At 38.2% G+C, this 21,472-nt stretch overlaps 1 protein-coding gene across 5 annotated transcripts in view; it reads left to right on the top strand.

Moving 5' to 3' along the window:
- FANCC (FA complementation group C) overlaps positions 1-21,472 on the top strand; it is a 272,627-nt gene that overhangs the window by 16,033 nt on the left and 235,122 nt on the right. Inside the window, exon 2 of one of the 5 annotated variants that reach the window (XM_067744812.1) lies at positions 5,726-5,784. The exons of the other annotated variants lie outside the window; for them this stretch is intronic. The gene's annotated coding sequence lies outside the window, so the exon portion shown is untranslated. The remainder of the gene's footprint in view (positions 1-5,725; positions 5,785-21,472) is intronic. 5 annotated transcript variants of the gene reach the window in all.

Genomic DNA, 21,472 nt, shown 5'->3' with positions numbered 1-21,472 from the left:
CCACCAGGGAAGCCCAACTTTTCATTTTTTAATTGAGGTATAATGACATATATTAGTTTCAGGTATACAACATAATAATTCAATATTTGTATATATTGCTAAATGATCACAATAAGTCTGGTTAATATTAGTCACCATACATAGTTACAGAATTTTAATTTTCTTGTGATGAGAACTTTAGATCTGTTCTCGTAGCAACTTTCAAATATGCAGTACAGTATTACTAACTATAGTCATCATGCTATACATTATATTCCCATGACTTATTTATGATATAACTGGAAGCTTATACCTTTTGACTTCATTCACCTATTTGGCCTGTTACAGTCCCCTGCTCCCGCACTGTGGCAGCCACCAATCTCATCTCTATATCAATAAGTTCAGATGTCAGTGAGACCAAACAGTATTTGCCTTTCTCTGTCTGACTTATTTCACTTAGCATAACGTCCTCAAGGTCCATGTATGTTGTCACAAATGGCAAGATTCCATTCTTTTTTATGGCTGAATAATATTCCACCGTATATATGTACCACATACTCTCTATTCATACATCTATCAGTGGACACTTAAGTTGTTTCCATATCTTGGCTACTGTAAATAATGCTGCAGTGAACATAGGAGTGTATATATCTTTTTAAGTTAGTGTTTTTGTTTTCTTCAGTTAAATACCCAGAAGTGGAACTCTTGGATCCTGTGGTAGTCTCCATAGTGTTTTTCATAGTGGCTGCATCAATTTACATTCCCACTAACAGTGCACAAGGGTTTCCTTTTCTCTGCATCCTCATCAACACTTGTTATTCCTTGTTTTTTTTTGTTTTTGTTTTTAATAATAGCCATCCTGATGGGTATGAGATGATACATCATTATGGTTGTGATTTGCTGTGATTTGGCTGTAATTTGGCTGTGATTTGCCCTGATGATTAGTCATGTCGAGCAGTTCATGAACCCTTGGCCATCTGTATGTCTTCTTTGGAAAAATATCTGTTCAAGACCTCTGCCCATTTTTTAGTTGGGTTGTTTGTTTTTTTGATGTTGAGTTGTATGAGGTTATATATTTTGGATATTAACTCCTTATTGGATATATGATTTGCAGATATCTTCCAATCAGTAGGTTACCTTTTCATTTTGATGATGGGGAAGCTTCACTATGGGAAAACTTTTAGTTTGATATAGCACCATTGTTTATTTTTGCTTTTGGTTCCTTTGCTTTTGGAGTCCAATCCACCAAAAAATCACTAAGACCAATGTCAGTGAAGTTGCTGCCTATGTTTTCTTCTAGGAATTTTATGGTTTCAGGTCTTACATTCGAGTCTTTTTTTTTTCCCCTTCCAGTTTTATTGAGATATAATTGACATAACAGCTCTGTAAGTTTAAGGTGTACAGCATAATGATTTGACTTACATACATCATGAAATGATTATCACAATAAGTTTAGTGAATATCCATCATCTCATATGGATACAAAATTAAAAAAAAATAGAAACAAATCTCTTTCTTGTGATGAGAAATCTTAGGATTTACTTTCTTAACTTTCATATATAACATATAACAGTGTTAATTATATTTATCATGTTGTACGTTACATTCCTAGGACTTATTTATCTTTTTTTTGTAACTTTTTTTGGAAGTATAGTTGATGTGCAATATTCTCTAAGTTTCAGGTGTACAACATACTGATTTGCAATTTTTAAAAGTTTTACTCCATTTATAGTATAGTTATTATAAATTATTGGATATATTCCCTGTGTTTTCCTCGTACTTATTTATCCTATAACTGGACATTTGTACCTTTCGATTGCTTTCATCCAATTCCCCTTTCCCCCCACCCCATGCCTCTGGTAACCACAAACCTGATCTCTTTTTCTATGAGTTCGTTTGGTTTTGAAGTATAACTGACCTATAATACTATGTTATTTCCCATTACACAACATAGTGATTTGGTATTTCTGTACATTTCAAAATGATCACCACTATAAGTCTAGTTACACTGTTATCATATAAAAATATTACATAATTACTGACTATATTCCCCACACTGTACATAGCTGTCTTATCTATCTATCTATGATTATTTTAAGTTGTTGATCTCTTGAGCTCAAACACATTTTAACAACCCTGCATTTTTACTGTTTTGACATCATATTTTACATCTTTTTGTTTTGTGTATCCCTTAACTACTTATTGTGGATATAGACGGTTTTACTGCTTTTGTCTTTCAACCTTCCTACCATGTTTATACATGGCTGATTTGCTACCTTTACTGTATATTTGACTTTACCAATGAGATTTTTCCTTTTGTAATTTTCACGTTTCTAGTTGTGGCCTTTTTTTTGTATGGAGAAGTACTTTTTTTTTTTTTTTTTGTGGTACATGGGCCTCTCACTGTTGTGGCCTCTCCCGTTGCGGAGCACAGGCTCTGGACGCACAGGCTCAGCGGCCATGGCTCACGGGCCTAGCCGCTCCGCGGGATCTTCCCAGACCAGGGCACGAATCCGTGTCCCCTGCATCGGCAGGCGGACTCTCAACCACTGCGCCACCAGGGAAGCCTGAGAAGTCCTTTTAATATTTATTGTAAAGCTGGTGTGGTGCTGCCAAACTCTCTTAGCTTTTTGTTGTCTGTAAAACTTTTGATCTCTCCTTTAAATCTGAATGAAAGCCTTGCCAGGCAGAGTATTCTTGGTTGTAGGTTTTTCCCTTTCATCACTTTAAATATATTGTGCCACTGCCTTCTGGCCTGTAGAGTTTCTGCTGAAAAGTAAGCTGATAGCCTTATTGGAGTTCACTTGTACTTAACTTATTGATTTTCCCTTTCTGCTTTTAATAGTCTCTCTTTATCTTTAATTTTTGCCATTTTAATTACAGTGTGTTGTTGAGTTGATCCTGTTTGGGACTCTGTACTTTCTGAACCTGGATGTCTGTTTCCTTTCCCAGGTTAGGGAAGTTTTCAGCTATTATGTCTTCAAATATGTTCTCTATCTCTTTCTTGCTCTCTTCTCCTGGGACCCCTGTAATGCTATTGTTAGTATGTTTGATGTTTTCCCAGAGGTCTCTTAAACTGTCCTCATTTCTTTTTATTCTTTTTTCTTTTTTTCTGTTCAGCTTCAGTGATTTCCACTACTCTGTCTTTCACCTCTCTGATCCATTCCTCTGTCTTCTAATCTACTATTGATTCCTTTTAGTGTATTTTTCTTTTCTTTTTTTAAAATTATTTATTTATTTATTTGGCTGCATCGGGTCTTAGTTGCGGCACGCGGGATCTTTGGTGCAGCACGTGGGATCTTTCGTTGTGGCATGCAGGTTCTTCGTTGTGGCATGCGGGCTTCTCTCTAGTTGTGGCATGTGGGCTCTCTAGTTGTAGTGCGTAGGCTCTAGAGCACATGGGCTTAGTTGCCCCGTGGCATGTGGGATCTTAGTTCCCTGACCAGGGGTCGAAACCACGTCCCCTGCATTGGAAGGTGGATTCTTAACCCCTGGACCACCAGGGAAGTCCCATATTTTTCATTTTAGTTATTGTATTCTTCATCTCTGCTTGGTTCTTCTTTATATTTTCTAACTCTTTGTTAAAAACTTCTAACTTCTCAATCTGTTCATCCAATTTTCTCCTGAGTTGTTTGAACATCTTTACAATCATTACCTTGAACTTTCTATTGAGTAGATTGTCTATCTCCACTTCACTTAGTTTTTCTTCTGGGGTTTTATCTTGTTCCTTCATTTTGAACATATTCCTCTGTTGCCTCATTTTGTCTAATTTGCTGTTTTTATTTCTATATATCTGGTAGATTGGTTATATTTCCAAACCTTGGAGAAGTGGCCTTTTGTTGGAGATGTTCCGTGTGTCCCAGCAGTACACTCTTCTCTTGTCACCAGACCTGTACTGTCTATGGATGCCCTCTATGTGGGCTGTATGGGTCATCCTGTTGTGGCTGGCTGACTACTGTGGGCACACGGTAGAAGTGGCTAGTCCTGGTCCAGTTGGTTGCCAGGTCTGGCCTTGTGTGGAGGCTGCCAGCCACTGGTGTGTGGGACTGGGTCTGGCATTGTTGGCTGCATGGCCAGAGGAGTCCCAGTCCTGGTGCTAGTATGCTGGTAGCTGGGGCTGGGTCATGAAGTGGCTGGCTACAGAGCCCTGGGGGTCCCAGAACTAGTGTCAGCCTGCCTGGGTGGGGCAGTGGTCCCATGGATCCCAGGGTTGGTGTCTCTCCATTGGTGGGTGAGGCTGGTCCTGGCCCTACTGCTCGCCCACTGGGAATGAGGCCATGTCCCAGGGTCTCTGGCTGCAGGGCCCTGGGGGTGTGCTGGTGTGCTGGGCTGGATCCTGTGCCTTCTGGTGATCAGGGCCAATCCCAGGGCTGCTGTGGGCTCAGGGGCTTAGGGCAGCAGGTCTCCTGGTGGGTGGGGTTGTGTCTCTGCTCTGCTAGTTGTTTGGCCTGAGGTGTTCCAGTTCTGCTGCCTACAGGCTGGTGGGTGGGCCTGGGTCTCAGCTCTAATAAGCTAGAGGAATGATTCCAAAATAGTGCTTATCAGCAGCATTGTCCTCCAGGTAGAATGAGCTTCCAAAAATGGCTGCCCCCATTGTCAGTATTAACAGGGTGAACTCCATTTGCCTCCTTCCTCTCTGGGAAGCTCTCCAAGATCAGCAGGTGAGTCTCACCCTGGCTCCTTTCGAATTACTGCTTCTTCCCTGCGTCCCAGAGTGTGTGAGATTTTGTGTGTACCCTTTAGGAATGGAGTCTCTATTTTGCACAGCCTTCTGGCTTTCCTGAAAATAATCCCCTCTGACCTTCAAATCCAAATGTTCTAGAGGCTTGTCTTCCCAGTGTGGGACCCCCGAGCTGGGGAGCCTGATGAGTGTCTTGGATCCCTCACTCCTTGGGGAGAACTTCTGTGCAACTGTAATTATTTTCCCATTTGTGGGTTGCCTTCCCCGGGGATATGGGTCTTGACAATACTGCATCTCTACCTCTTCTGCCCTTCTCTGCGGTTCCGTTATATCTTTAGTTGTAGAAGATCTTTTCTGCTAACTTTCTGTTTTTTTCTCATCAGTAGTTGCTCTGTAAATAGTTGTAATTTTGGTGTGTCTATGGGAGGAGGTGAGCTCAAGGTCTTCCTACTCTGCCATCTTGGCCACTCCCTTACATTCAACTCTTTAATCCACATTGAGTTAATTTTGTGTATGGTGTAAGATGGTGGTCTAGTTTCATTCTTTTGCATGTGACTCTCCAGTTTTCCTATTTATTGAAGAGACTATCCTTTATCCATTGTATGTTGTTTGCTCCTCTGTCATAAATTAATTGTTCATGTATGTGTGGGTTTATTTCTGGACTTTCAGTTCCATTGATCTATATGCCTGTTTCTGTACCAGTATCATACTGTTTTGATTTTATTAGCTTTGTAGTATAGTCGGAAATCAGGGATTTTAATACCTCCAGCTTTGTTCTTCTTTCTCAAGATTGTTTTGGCTAGTTAGGATATTTTATGGTTACATACAAATTTTAGAATTATTTGTTCTAGTTTTGTGAATATGCCATTGGAATTTTGATTGGGATTACATTGAATCTGTATATTGTTTTGGGTAGAATGGACATTTCAACAATATTAATTCTTAGCTTCACTTGCAACTAAGCACAGCCATGTGATTCTTTAGCCAATAGGTTTTAAGCAGGTTACTTCTAGGTAGAAACATTTAGTAGTAGATGAATGACCTAGCTGTCTCTCTTCCCTGCAGTGGTGATTATGGATGCCAGGCGCTAAGATGTCATAGCATCTGTCATCTTGGGTCCACAAGTGAGTAAGCAGACCACTCTCATGCCCTTCACCTCCCACACAGGCATTGAACATACAGCATGAGCAAAAACTTACCATAACATAATTTATCTTATTTTGATGAATAAAGTTAGGTTTCAGTTACTAGAAACCAAAAGCATTCTAAGTGATATAGTTTATAATTACTTGTGTATGTGATATACACAGTGTATGCAGATTATACATTCAAACTGATTTGTAAGACTTATGCTTGTTTGAAGAAATCATTTGTACTTAACCCTAGCTTTCTGAACTTGGGGTACTCAAACATGACCTTGTAAAACATGGATTGTGATGATTCTTTAGCCTATCCCTGCAAATCAGCATTTATAACAAAAGGCTATATAGAATGTGTATTTGGACATTTCCAGTTTCTAGTGAGACTCATTTTTGCTTTTATTTGAAGCTGTTAGCTGTGTATCTGTAATCATAGGCCTTGAGAGTAAGTAACCTTGTGTTAGTGGTATAACAGTATGATATTTTATTTATCAAGTGGTATTTTCTGCAGTATTTGGCACACAGAAAAATATCCTGTTTCTGATTCTGATCAGCACCATTAGACTTCTTAGTCATTGTACTAAAAATGTTGGCAAAGCTAGTGAAAGTTTTGCTTGCTGATAAGTATTTTGATGAATTGGTATTTTTTTGAAACTGCGCAGCCAGTTTTAGAAGTAACACACATAAAAATACTTTTATATGAAGTACTGTAATAAGAATGACTTTATTTTTAAATTGAATGATTATAAATTAAGATAAGTGCAGTGAACAATGTCTTGAATTTGGTAGTGACATTCCTTTGGAACTATATTAAAAGTTAGAAATTTATTTCATTATATGAAAGATCTGTATTTCCATTTAGTTCTACAAGTGTGTACAGTACACATTTAATATATGGCTAATACTGCACTAAGTTCTTTAAGTTTTAAAATAATTTGTCTAATTTCCTTACCTTTAAAATAATATGAGTTTTTAAAGAATTATCTTTTTTTGAGACAAAATAGTTAAAATAAGACAAGTGTTTGAAAATACTGTTGTATTTGATTAGAACAATCTTTGGTTGTGTTGTTTTGTGGCCACAGTAGCTATGAGTATCTGACTATACCTTAATTATTTTTTGAAACAGATTGACTGAGGTTTTATTGATAGTGAACTACAGATCTGTCAAAACACATCAAATTGTACTCTTTAAGTATGCATACATCCTTGAAACCATCACCACAATTAAGATAATGAACATGTATATCGTACCTTCAAGTTTCCTAGTGCTCCTTTGTCATCCTCTCCCCTGTTCCACTCTACCCCTTCCACCATTCCCAGGCAATCACTAATCTGCTTTCTGTCACTGTAAACTAATTTGCATTTTCTAAAATTTTATATAAATTGAATCAGATGATATCTACTCTTTTTTCTTTTTTTTGGTCTTTTTTCACTTAGTATAATTGTTTTGATAATTGTGTTATATAGCATGTATTACTAGTTCATTTTTATTGCTGAGTTGCATTTCATTGTTTGGATATAGCACAGTTTATCTTTCTCCTTTTCATGGACATTGGGTACTTTCCATTTTTTGTCTATACAAATAAAATTGTTATGAATATTTATGTACAAGTCTTTCTATGAACAGAGCTTTTATTTCTCATGGGTAAAAATCTAGGAGTGGAAGGGCTAGATTGTAGGGTAGGTGAAAGCTTAACTTTTTAAGAAGTTGCTGCTGTACACCTGAAACTAACACAATATTGTAAACCAGCTCTACTTCAATAAAAAAATTGCTAAGTTATTTTCAAAAGGGGTTATACCATTTTATATTCCTACTTGCAATATATGAGAGTTTCCAGTTGCTCCACATCTTCACCAATACTTGGTATGGTCAGTCTTTTTAATTTTAGCCCTTTTAATGGGTTTGTAGTGATAGCTCACAGTCATTTTAAATTGCACTTCTCTAGTACAAGTCCTTTGTCAGATACCTGATTTGCAAATGTTTTCTTCCCAGTTTATGGCTTCCCTTTTTATTTTTATAATGGTATCTTTTGAAGAACAAGAAGTTTAATTTTGATGAAGTCCAGCTTAGCTCTTACATTTTAGGTCTATGATCCATTTTGAGTTCAGTTTTTATGTATTGTATGAGGAAAGAGATCAGGTTCATTTTTTTATGTACCTTTCCGGTTGTTCCATACTTTAAAGATTATTCTTTCCCTGTTGAATTGCTTTGGAGCTTGTCAAAATCACACAGTATATGTGTGGCTCTATCTCTGAACTCTTTTTTCTGTTCCACTGTCTATATACATGTCTATATGCCTTGATTACTATAGCCTTTTTATAAGTCTTGAAATTAAGTAGTGTAAGTCCTCCAACATGGTTCTTTTCAAAGTTGTTTGGCTATTCTAGGTTATTTACATATACATTTTAGAATTAGCTTGTTCATATCTCCAAAAAACCCTCCTGAGATTTTGATTGGGATTACATTGAATCTGTAGATCACATTAGGAGAATTGTTAGCTTAACAATATTGAGTTTTCCAAGTATTCTTTCTTTCATCATTAAGTATAATGTAACATGTAGTAGGTTTTTTGTAGATATTCTTTGTCAGGCTGAGGAAGTTTCTCTGTATTCCTAGTTTGATGAGATGTTTAAAAACACGAATGGATATTAATTTTTGTTACATGCTTTTTCTGCCTCTGTTGAGGTACACATAAGTTCTTGGAGATTCTATTCTCATTTAACTGTTTTGACTGCCTTTGTGCTAATTTTCTGGTTGTTTTCCACAATCTCCTATGTTTTGAAATTCAAGCCATAATGTCTGTAATGGGGTTGAACATCATTACTTTAGCATTTGTCAGCCAACTCAGAGGGACAGGAATCTTTGCACTTTTGATGCCTGATTCTTGCCTAAGGCATTTATTTATTTATTTAGGTGTTCATTTAACAAATATTGAACACAGTATTAGTCAAAGTAAATACTAGTTGTGGTAACAAAATCCTAAATCTCAGTGGCTTAACATAATACAAGTGCTCATTTTTGCTGGTGTCACAGGCCCCTGTATGTCAGATGTCTCTTTTGTGCATATTTCCATGACAGATTTTCTGCAGAGTCCCCAATTTCTCTGGGCTCCTTCCATTTTCTAGCTGCACTGACTCAGTCCTTTACTTCCAGCCTTGTGTTTTGGGGGAGAAGTTAGACTACTGCACAGGATGTTTTAGAGGCCAGGCCTGGAAGTAGTATACATCATTTATGCTCTCATTCCTTTGGCCAGAACTTAGTCATATGGCCAGCCTAACTACCAAGGAGCTGGGAAATACTCGTTTGCCCCAGATGTGGGGAGCACTGTTAAACTCTGTCACATACAACTATAATGAGTTAGGCACTGTGCTAGGTGCTGGGGATATAATAGTGGGCAAAGTAGACTTGATTCCTTTTCTAGCTGAGGTTACCTTCCAGGATGGATTGGGGGGAGAGGGTGTCGTGGCATACTTGGGTATTTGGTAAAAGAAGAATCGTTTACTGTTTTCCATTTGCGATTGGCCAGATGAATTCTCTTGCTTGATGAAGTTCAGGTAATAATTTTTATAGGAAAAAGCAAACTCTGTTGAATACATTAACATGACTCGTAGTATAATTGAAGCATTAAAAAAATGTCACCAAAGTTCTTTTCAATCTTGTAATGGTATTTTAAATAGATCTATCTATATAGAGCAAACATGGTAGAGATGATAAAGCTGAGACCAGATCTGCTTTGCAGATAGGTGTGGCTTGCATGATGTTTTAAGCTTTTTTGAGTCATTTACCTACATTTAAATACTATGTTATTTTACCTTTAAAAATCCATATTTTCAGCTTATCTTTTAGATGAAAAGCAATCTGGCAACACTAAATCTGACTTCTTTATTTGGCAGCAGCTGGCAGGAGCTAAGTTCTGGCCGTCTTCTTTGGATAGTGCTTTGTCTCCTGGTTGCTTCAAGCCCATCTGATTGCTTTACTCATTATACTTACCTATTGTGGACATTTGAATTTATGACCTTTGTCTAAAGTGATTTACTAACTTTTGAATCATTTTGAAATGCCAAACTGACAGAAAAAACAATGGGTAGTTCAAAACAAATTTACCATACTTATTGGGGAAATTACTACACTAGTCTATGTTCTCTGGTGAGTTCAAAGTTTCATACTTGTAGAAAAAAGCTTATTATTATTATCTTGAACAATAATATACCATATACCCTTTAGAAATCAGAGCTTTTGTTCTATTGATGTTTTTAAGAAGTTCATTGATTTTTTTTCTTTTTTTTTTTTGCGGTACGCGGGCCTCTCACTGTTGTGGCCTCTCCCGTTGCAGAGCACAGGCTCTGGACGCGCAGGCTCAGCGGCCATGGCTCACGAGCCTAGCTGCTCCGCGGCATGTGGGATCTTCCCGGACAGGGGCACGAACCCGTGTCCCCTGCATCGGCAGGCGGACTCTCAACCACTGTGCCACCAGGGAAGCCCCGTGAAGTTCATTGATTTTATAAGCTTTTTTTTTTTTTTCACTACTGTTGGGTCTTGGTTCATTTCTAACATTGCCTTGGTCATAAGCCCTACTAAATATGTTTCATACTTTCCAAATTATTTTCATATAGATTGTACGTGATTCTTACAGTAACCATATATACCAAGGTAAGACAGGTATTAAAACAAAAAGGAACATAGAGTGGAGCTTTTTCAAAAAAATTAATTTTGACCAGGATTAAGGGTTCCCGAGAGATTGCCCAAAAAGAAGATAGCTACTAGAGAACTGCTGGGGTTACTTCTATTGTGCAACTTTTACATGTGTCTTAATTCTTATGGCATGATAACCTTTTCAGTTACTAAAAGAGCTGAGCATTTCTGGTTACCCAGACTCAACTGATTTTAGCAGAAAACATTCACGTTCAGTAATAACTTCTCTTTGAAATGTTTGCAGAGGAGGAAGATGAGGTTAGTGACAAAGCTGTTGAGTGTTACCCTGAGAAACTAACTCTTTTTGGTGCTCTTTTCATTGCACCAGCAACTCCACATCAAGGGTTGCTGATGCTTCCTATTGAAGCATTCTTTTTTTTTAAAATAACTTTATTTATTTTATTTATTATTTTGGGCTGTGTTGGGTCTTTGTTGCTGTGTGCAGGTTTTCTCTAGTTGTGGCGAGCAGGGGCTACTCTTTGTTGAGGTGTGCGGGCTTCTCATTGCGGTGGCTTGTTGTGGAGCACGGGTTCTAGGCATGGGCTTCAGTAGTTGTGGCACGTGGGCTCAGTAGTTGTGGCTCGTGGACTCTAGAGCGCAGGCACAGTAGTTTTGACACACAGGCTTAGTTGCTCCACAGTATGTGGGATCTTCCTGGACCAGGGATCGAACCCATGTCCCCTGCATTGGCAGGCGGATTCTTAACCACTGCGCCACCAGGGAAGCCCCTGAAGCATTCTTAAGAAAGTCTTTGGCAGGCTTTTTTGTTGCATCTTTCTATGTGTAAATAGAGGCATTAGAAGAAATGTAATTTTTGAATACTGCCCAACCAGTTTCTGCTTGGTAATGTGCCCCGAGACCCTCAATGAATGCCAGCAAACAAATTAGACCCACAGTGTGTTTGATGTGCATATCTTTTCCCCAAACAAAATTTGAATTCAACAAACACAAATTGAGTCATTTTCCAAATGTTTGTATATGAATGGAAGTTTTTGTCTTTTCCTTCTTTAACCAATACCATAAGACTTCTGAAGGTCCATGATGCATTTGTTTTACAGTGTTAATCCAAAACAAAACTATATTCTGACTAAACTTGTAGCTATAGAGAGATACCAAACTCATTTCCATTGATCAGTACAGCATGTTTGTACCAACCATATCCAAAAAAAAAATGTGTAAAAGAGTGCCGTGCTGTAAATTATAGTTGTAAACACAAGTGCAGCTGTTACAAATCTAGCAAAACCTCAGATTAAACAGTTTAAAATTTACTGAAGATGACATTCCAGACCCATTTTTCATAATATAAACACTCTGGGACATGCCTTTGAAATGAGTGGGATTGTCATTAATATTAATGCCACTGAATTCAAGACTGGGAGGTCATTTCTTTTGAGCTTCATTTTCACTTCTAATTTTGGGATAAAATATGCTTTTAGCCTAAAGTATGGCATGTTTATTCACAGCCTGAAAAAATTTGATACTGTTGCTTTTGAATTGTAGGAATGCAAAAATATGGTATAAATATTTTTATTCTTTCATTATGGTCTTTTAACTTAAGTGAGTTTGTTAGAATTAAATTAGGCAAAAATTAGCTATTAATGGAATCCAATTGCATTGGTCAATTAAAATATAAAAAGACACTAAAAATAGTCGATATTTTAGGATGGTATTAGTTTGACATTTTATTTTATTATTTTTTAACATCTTTATTGGAGTATAATTGTTTTACAGTGGTGTGTTAGTTTCTGCTGTATAACAAAGTGAATCAGCTATACATATACATATATCCCCTCCCTCTTGCGTCTCCCTCCCACCCTCCCTGTCCCACTCCTCTAGGTGGTCACAAAGCACCGAGCTGATCTCCCTGTGCTATATGGCTGCTTCCCACTAGCTATCTGTTTTACATTTGATAGTGTATATATGTCCATGCCACTCTCACTTCGTCTCAGCTTACCCTTCCCCCTCCCCATGTCCTCAAGTCCATTCTCTACGTCTGCGTCTTTATTCCTGTCCTGCCCCTAGGCTCTTCAGAACCATTTTTGTTTGTTTTAGATTCCATATACATTTGTTAGCATACGGTATTTGTTTTTCTCTTTCTGACTTACTTCACTCTGTATGACAGACTCTAGGTCCATCCACCTCACTACAAATAACTCTATTTCATTTCTTTTTATGGCTGAGTAATATTCCATTGTATATATGTGCCACCTCTTCTTTATCCATTCATCTGTCAGTGGACACTTAGGTTGCTTCCATGTCCTGGATATTGTAAATAGTCCTGCAGTGAACACTGTGGTACATGACTCTTTTTGAATTATGGTTTTCTCAAGGTATATGCCCAGTAGTGGGATTGCTGGCTCATATGGTAGTTCTATTTGTAGCTTTTTAAGGAACCTCTATACTGTTCTCCATAGTGGCTGTATCAATTTACATTTCCACCAACAGTGCAGGAGGGTTCCCTTTTCTCCACACCGTCTCCAGCATTTATTGTTTATAGATTTTTTGATGATGGCCATTTTGACTGGTGTGAAGTGATACCTCATTGTAGTTTTTATTTACATTTCTCTAATGATTAGTGGTGTTGAGCATCCTTTCACGTGTTTGTTGTCAATCTGTATATCTTCTTTGGAGAAATGTCTATTTAGGTCTTCTGCCCATTTTTGGATTGGGTTGTTTGTTTTTTTGATATTGAGCTGCATGAGCGGCTTGTATATTTTGGACATTAATCCTTTGTCAGTTGCTTCATTTGCAAATATTTTCTCCCATTCTGAGGGTTGTCTTTTCACCTTGTTTATGGTTTCCTTTGCTGTGCAAAAGTTTTTAAGTTTCATTAGGTCCCATTTGCTTATTTTTGTTTTTATTTCCATTTCTCTAGGAGGTGGGTCAAAAAGGATCTTGCTGTGTTTTGTGTCATAGAGTGTTCTGCCTGTTTCCCTTTAAGAGTTTGATAGTGTCTGGCCTTACATTTAGGTCTTTAATCCATTTTGAGTTTGTTTTTGTGCATGGTGTTAGGGAGTGTTCTAATTTCATTCTTTTACATGTAGCTATCCAGTTTTCCTAGTACCACTTATTGAAGAGGCTGTCTTTTTGCCATTGTATATTCTTGCCTCCTTTATCAAAGATAAGGTGACCATATGTGCGAGGGTTTATCTCTGGGCTTTCTGTCCTGTTCCATTGATCTATATTTCTGTTTTTGTGCCAGTACCATACTGTCTTAATTACTGTAGCTTTGTAGTCTAGTCTGAAGTCCAGGAGCCTGATTCCTCCAGCTCCGTTTTTCTTTCTCAAGATTGCTTTGGCTATTCGGGGTCTTTTGTAGTTTGACATTTTAGAGTGCTATATTTAAAGAAAGAATTTTATTTAAATGATTCTGAGCCTGTTTCTTGTGGTTTTGTCTTTCAGCTAGACCAGGGTGGGACAAGCATTCAAAATCTGCACCACTCTAATTTGTTTTTCTCCTCATTTTCCACTTAGTGATATGACTGGTTAGGTATCAATTCAGCAATATATTTTCTAGAGTTACATTCTGTGCTCTGATTTCCTATGAAATCTTGTATGAATTTTGAGTATATAAAGGTCAAATTTAAGGGTCTATAAAGGTCCACTGGAGTCTTTTTGAATGAATTGGGCCAAATAGTTCTGGCGGGGGGCGGGGGTGGTGGGAAGGAGGCAGGTGCTTGTTTTGGTTTTGTTCGCTTGTTTATTGTTGACTAGATTTTAAAATTCATTTGCCTTTACTAAATTTCTTAAGTAGAATTTTTTTAAAAAAAAATTTCATTTATTTATTTATTTTTGGCTGTGCTGGGTCTTCTTTTCTGTGCGTGGGCTTTCTCTAGTTGCGGCGAGCGGGGGCCACTCTTCATCGCGGTGCGCGGGCCTCTCACTGTTGTGGCCTCTCCTGTTGCGGAGCACAGGCCCTGAACGCGCAGGCTCAACGGCCATGGCTCACGGGCCCAGCCGCTCCACAGCATGTGGGATCTTCCCGGACCGGGGCACGAACCCGTGTCCCCTGAATTGGCAGGCAGACTCTCAACCACTGCGCCACCAGGGAAGCCCTTAACTAGAATTTTGAGGGAGCCTTTAAATTGGGTAATAGAGTGGTTATGTGTCTGTTGATAAGCTATTCCTAGTCCCTGAATAAAAAGAGGCAACATTTATCAAAAGAGGCCAGTGGAATCTCTCATTTACATTTGTTCTTTAACTTCTGTTGAACATATTTTTTTTGATCAGGAGAATTGCCAACCATTGTCAAGTACCATGTTGTAACCTAAAGTCGGTAATTTTGAAAGCGCAGAGCTGATTTGGTAATCCCTTATTCGAAAGAGCTTTGGATATTTCTATCAACATAAAAGATTGGTGGGCTTCCCTGGTGGCACAGTGGTTGAGAGTCCGCCTGCCAGTGGAGGGGACACGGGTTCGTGCCCCGGTCCGGGAAGATCCCACATGCCGCGGAGCGGCTGGGCCCGCGAGCCATGGCCGCTGAGCCTGCGCGTCCGGAGCCTGTGCTCTGCAACGGGAGAGAGGCCACTACAGCTAGAGGCCCGCGTACCGCAAAAAAAAAAAAAAAAAAAAAAAAAGATTGGTATACCACTATGACTGCTGCTGTTGTTTTTGCCTCCCTCTTCTTTCTTGCCTCCTTCCCCCTTCTTTTAATTTAAGAGTTTGTGGAGGTTTCTTTTATCTCTTTTGGTATTTACGTGAACTTCTGTATTTTGAGATGGTAATCTGGGCAGATATAAATAGGCCCTTCCTTTCTTGTTTAAAAACTTCTTTGCAACCATCCTTGGACTTTCCTTCATTATCATCCATTCTTCTATCCTTTCGCTGATATTATATCTTTTCTTTACTATATCTTCTCTCTTGGTTTACTCCCTGCTTTTGGTGGAGCACATCCTCTAGTTTCTTCTTAAAATGGTGTGTGGGAGGTAAATTATTTTTGGTCACTGACTGTTGAATGTGTCATTGTACTAGTCATACTTGATTGATAGTTTGTCTGGATATAGAATTCCAGGTTAGAAATAATTTTCTTTCAGAATTGTGGAGGCATTGTTCCATTTCCTTCTGCTTTCCAGTGCTTTTATGATTTCATGATGACATACTGTGGTACATCTTTTCATCTATTGTGCTGGGCACTTGTTCAGCCCTTCCAATCTGGAAATGCTTGTCTTTTAGTTGTAAAAAAAAAAAAAGTTTTGTTGATTATATCCTTCCCTTTGTTTTCTTTGGCCCTCCTGTATTTGGAGTTCGACCTCCAGGATTAATGCTTCTGTAACTGGGGCGAATGTTCTCTAAGAGATAGGGGGGCAAGTTTTTTTTTATATAAAAATGTTTGTGGTTTGATATGTTGAGGGTGCTCATGATAACCCCCAGGTTTGATGATTTACTAGGAAAACTCACAGAATTCAGCATGTAGTTATCCTCATGGTTATAATTTATTACAGGGAAAGAACACAAAGTAAAATCAGCAAAGGGAAAAGGTGCACGGGACGAAGTCTGGAGGAAACCAGACACAAGCTTCTAAGAGTCTTTTCCTTGTGGAGTCACACAAGACTCACATAATTCCTCTAGCAGAGTTGTGACAACACATGTGCAATGTCATCCATCAAGGAAGCTCATTAGAGATTCAATGCCTAAGGTTTATTTTGGGGGCTGGTCCCGTAGTTATCGTATGTCTAGCAAGTACCAAAATTCCAGACCCTCAGAAGGAAAGCAGATGTTCAGCATCAATCACATTGTTTGTACAAACAGTTTGGGCAGAGAGAGTCCCTCTTAGTAGTTAGGGAGGTGGGAACTCTTCTAGTATCCAAGTTCCCAGACCCTATCCAGGGGCCAACCTTACAAACAGTTTTTTCTAAGGAGAGCAGTATCAGGCCTGCTATGTTAAATAACTCTTTTCTGCATAATCAGTTTAAGAGGTAAGAAGTCATTTTTGAGGGCCAAAGATAAGTTTTAATCTCAGTGAATTTCAGAGTTGTCTGATGACAGGGTTAAAGCCTTACTCAGGTGTAAACTGGTGGTATAGTAAGAGAAGGCAGAAAACTAAGCCTCTAGAAGATTATGAATTAAGGGCAAGAAATATGGCTTATGGAATATTGGAACTCGTAATAAAAAGCTAGTTATAGGAGAGTGGAAGCTTGTGCAAAGACTGAATTTTGCCACCCCCCGATTCACACATTGAAGACCTGTCCCCCAGTGTGACTGTATTTGGAGATAGGGCCTTTAGAGAGATAATTAAGGTTTAATGAAGTAAGGGTGGAGTCCTAATCTAATAGGTTTGGTGGCCTTATAAAAAGAGGATAAGAGATCTATTTCCCTGCACCCACCAAAGAAGAGGTCATGTGAGCACACAGAGAGATGGGGGCCATCTACAAGGTAGGAAGAGGATCTCACCAGGAGCCGGTTTGTCCAGAACCTTGATCTTTGGCTTTTCAGTTTCCAAAACTGTTAGAAGATAAATTTGTGTTGTTGAAGCCACCCAGTGTATGGTTTTTTGTTATGGCAGCCTGAGCTGACTATGACAAGTTGAGATCAGAGTAGGACCTCAGCTTTATCAAGGTGAATCCTGTGTGAAGCAAGAGAAATATTAACATGGTGCTGGGTTGTTGTTGTTGTTGTTGTTTTTGTGTGTGTTTTGTTTGTTTCTCTTCTTGTCTGTTAGCTTTTAAACTTCGCTAACTCATCCACATACCACCTTTTTTGAGTTAGCACAAGTCATTAAACCAGTGTTCTAAATTTGTGCCATCCAATACAATAGTCAATAGCCATATTTCATGAAACAAATTAATTTAAATTAGTTAAAATTAAATAAAATTAATAATTAAGTTCCTCAGTTGTACTAGCCACATTTCATGTGTTCAGTAGCCCCATGTGGCTAGTGGCTATGGTATTGGATGACATAAATATAGAGAAAAATTTTCCATCATTGAGGAAAGTCTTTCTTAGCAGCACTTTTCTAGATAGTTGCCTCAAACCTCTCACTATTTATTTTCTGTCTCAGTGGTTCCAAACTTCTGCAGGTTCAAGGCATACTTAATGAATACTAAAGTTTTTGGTGGGCATCCTTAAAGTTTTTAAAATAATAACAGTAAGAAATGGTCACCAATTACAGTGCAAACTCTGTTAAAGTATAATATGTCAAGCTGAGTCTGTAACAATATCTGCAATTATCAAGCTATTCATTTGGTCATGCTTCTGCAGTATGTGCCCCTAGAAGAACTGTTTTCTACTCCTTCTGGGCTTGCTTATATATTTGTAGGACAAAGAACTTGGATAAACCTGCCTTTGTTATCTGATGCCTGCTTCACTGTTTTTCTCCGCTGGATGTTTGCTCTCTCCTGGAGGTAGTAGACACAGATGCTGTAGAAGCAAGCATCAGTAACCAGGTTGCTCTGCTGAACACTAATTAGTCTGAGGAATCATAGACTGAGGGGAGGTCAGTAAAAGTGGCAAACAGTGTGGCATGATTCAGAGCAGATTGTTTCATGAGATGATAAACAGTTTAACATTGTTCAGAAGGGTCAAAATCTCCCTGGTACCTAGCCCACCAGTCTGTTGTCATATGTGGGAGCTGGTCTTGATAATCCTCAAAACAACCCTGTGAGGTATGTATTTTCCACTCCTGAAGCCAGGTGAAGGTAGCACTCAGAAATTTCATGTAATTTGCCCTGGGTCACTGAACTAGTGAATAGAGTTGCTGGATTCAAGTCTTTTCATTGGTCTTCACAGCTTGTGTTTTTTCCACCATAATGCAACTGGACTTGGCCTGGGGCCCCTCCTCTCCACTGGGTGGGAGCAGGTCTCTGAAAGCTGTGCTCTATGTAAAAGGGGTTTTTGTAGATTGAATACCCATTTAGTTCAAGGTAAAGACTGAATGACCTGCAAGGGGATATTTTTTCTTTTATTTTAGGGGATTGTTGTTATTTTATCAATAATTACATTAAAAAATGCAGGAAAAATGAAAAAGAAGTAAAAACCACTCATAATACCAGCACTTATTTGGGAATCATTTAAAGATGTTTCCTGTGTTTGTACAGGCATATTTTGACAAAAATGTTATCATGTTATTATATGTATTTGTCTGCAGCTTCCTCGTTGAACTTCAGAATTTAGGATGAACATCTCTCCAAGTCAGTCAGGAATATTCTTTGTGCAGTTCACTGCTCTGTTACTTTAAAAATGTGTGTGTGTGTGTGTGTGTGTGTGTGTGTGTGTGTAATGGTTATTGTTATACCCACTTTAACCACTCTCCTTCATTTTAGCCTTTAGGTCTATTTTTTCTTTGTATGGTTACTAAGAAATAATTGCAAGAGAGTAACAAAGTCTTAAATTTGGTGGTACTCAGCACCAAATAATTCCAGATGTTTGCTTTTCCCAGCGTGTAGAAAGAACCCACACTGGTGCTGTGTTTGTTCTTCTCATCCTCCCTTGTCTTTATTTCTCTTCCATTTCATTTAATTTTAACCTCAATACCAGACTTCTTTTGTGCAGTCCTTAGCCTGTTGCTGTGGTATATTTGCCACTGGCTCTTGTTCCAGCCCCCAGTCACTGATGTGTCTCTTGGCAGGGAATGGAAATGATGGTGGTCCTCTCAATTGACTCAAGAGCACCCCAAATCAGCAGTAATATTTGGCATAACAAGCACCACGGTGGGATAACCACACGTCGGTGGACTGGGATTTGAAAGTTGTTAGTTGTCCTGTGAGCTGTGGTTTAGTGATCAGTTTAAGCAAGAGATTAAATTTATTTCCTACAGGCTTCTTTTTCTTGGTCATCATCTGACATTATTGCCTTATTATTATCTATCTTATTCCTTTTTAATTTTTTTGGCTTAAATTTCCCTTTAGTCATTTTACTTTGCTCATTTTTTCTGACATTTTCCCTATTTCTGATTCCTCAGACTTTTTCCTTTTTCTTAATCAGCCCTATGCTAATCAGATTTTCATTCTGCTTGCATCTAATGATCTAGTTTTTCATTGGGTGGGGACAGGAGGGTGGGATAGGGAGGTGGGGGTAAATATACCATCTGCTAATTGTTTCATATAATATTAAACAAGACATTAAAGAACCTAATTTCTTTTTGATTCGTCGTGTTTGGGAGACTGTAGAATCAGTTGGACACTAATATCAAGTGGCTTTTGTGTGCAAAGCCTTACAAAGAGATAATGATAAGTCCCCATTTCCCATGAGTTCATGATGCATTGTGGGAAAAGGTACCTGCCTGTGTAGAAGGTGCAAGAAAAATACACCAGCAGAGATAAACCAACATGACAGTAAGCAACTATGGTGTCAGTGACACATACATTGTGAATGGATGATAGATAAAAATGGAAAGACTTTCAGAAGGAGCTGAGTTTTAAGTATACAGAGATATTTTATGTTGGTAATAAACAGGACTATACTGTTAGTTACTCTTATTTGAAGAAATGTTAAGTACTAAGGGATAGAACCTATTCTGGGCCTCAGAAAACAAGGTTTTGTTCCTAGAAGACAGTTAAATTTGAATAATAATTTCAGTATTGAATTGGACACCTTTTTACTAAAATGTCTGAATGTGGTTATTATATCTAACCTTATATCTAGCAATAGAATAATTGTTAATGAAGCAGTAAAAGGGACATATAGATGAATCAGATAGAATTTCTTAAAAGAAACTGTTCATCATTTTTTGGGAACTCCTAGTTGAAACTGGAAAATTTTTAATTTTATTATTGCTCATTACAAATTATAGGGATTTGATATTGTTCAGGCAAAAATTCAGTAGATTTTAGAAACTAGTTATTAATTGACCTTAGTTTTGCACATTCTTGTTGCTTTGCAGGGATACCTTTAAGGTTCAAATCAAGTTAAAAGTAGGGTAAATGGTGTGTGCCTGTAAGGTCAGACTAAAACTATATTTTTTCCTGTCAACACTTGAATAGAAAAAAACTAGTCTAAGAATCCGACTACAATGTAGAATCTTATTCAAAACCACATATATTATAGTATTTTTAAAGCCTGGAACCAAAATGTAGAATCACTGTGTTTTATAGCAGCTGAAACTACATCTGATATTACTTGTATGTTTGTGCTGCCCTGATATGGCTTTTGGATTGCATTAGTGGTACAAGAATGATTCTTATATTTAAGTAAGATACATTGCTTCACTGAACAGATGGTATCAGTTTTGAATTACTAAGTAAAAGAAAACTAGAACAACAATGATTTTGCCAGTTTTTACTGATTATTTATTTTGGATGACTGTAGTCCTTTGTGAAGGTGGCAGACTTAACCTAGAAACTAGAGCCAAGAACAGAATGGGTGGACATTCTTCCTGTTCCCTACTACAGGTCTGCTAATTTGTCCCAGGAGAATCAGTGCAGTTTCTTCCTGAATGCCAGACCTTGCTCCCTTAACATGACTATTGTCGCGATTAACTTCCCTCCCCTCCTCGTTTAAATATCTGCAAGTCAACGAAATCCTCCATAGCTCTCACATCCCTATGTCCTTGGCCCAATCCTTCTTTTTTTTCCATCCTCCCTAGGTTAGCTCATCCATTTCCATGGCTTTAAATACCTTCTATCTTTTGATGGTTCCCACATCTACGTCTTCAGCTCATATCTGTCTCCTAGCCTCTATACTCATATAGCCCATTGCTCATTGGACATTTTCACTTGGATGCCCCAAGTATCTTACACTCAACATGCTGTAAACTGAACTCATCTTTCTATCTAAGTATGTCCTTGTTCGTCTGTTCCCTCTTTTAGTACATGGTGGTACCATGCATCTAGTTCCCTAGTCAGAAACCTGAACACCATCTTTAGTTCCTCCCTATTCCTTTTTTGCCATGTTCAATCAGACACTAAATATTATATACTCTACGTCTTAAGTATCTCTCATATCTACACACTTTTCTACATTCTTTCATGCATTTAGATTAGGCCTCGATTACTAAAAGATGATCTTCTATCCTACAGTGTAGTGTAGTCTTCCTGTTTTCTACTC

Source organism: Pseudorca crassidens, chromosome 7, assembly GCF_039906515.1.
Source record: "Pseudorca crassidens isolate mPseCra1 chromosome 7, mPseCra1.hap1, whole genome shotgun sequence".
In the NCBI taxonomy this organism is placed as follows: Eukaryota; Metazoa; Chordata; class Mammalia; order Artiodactyla; family Delphinidae; genus Pseudorca; species Pseudorca crassidens.
The sequence above is the reverse complement of the archived record's forward strand: the minus strand, read 5'-3'. Positions and strand labels throughout refer to the sequence as shown.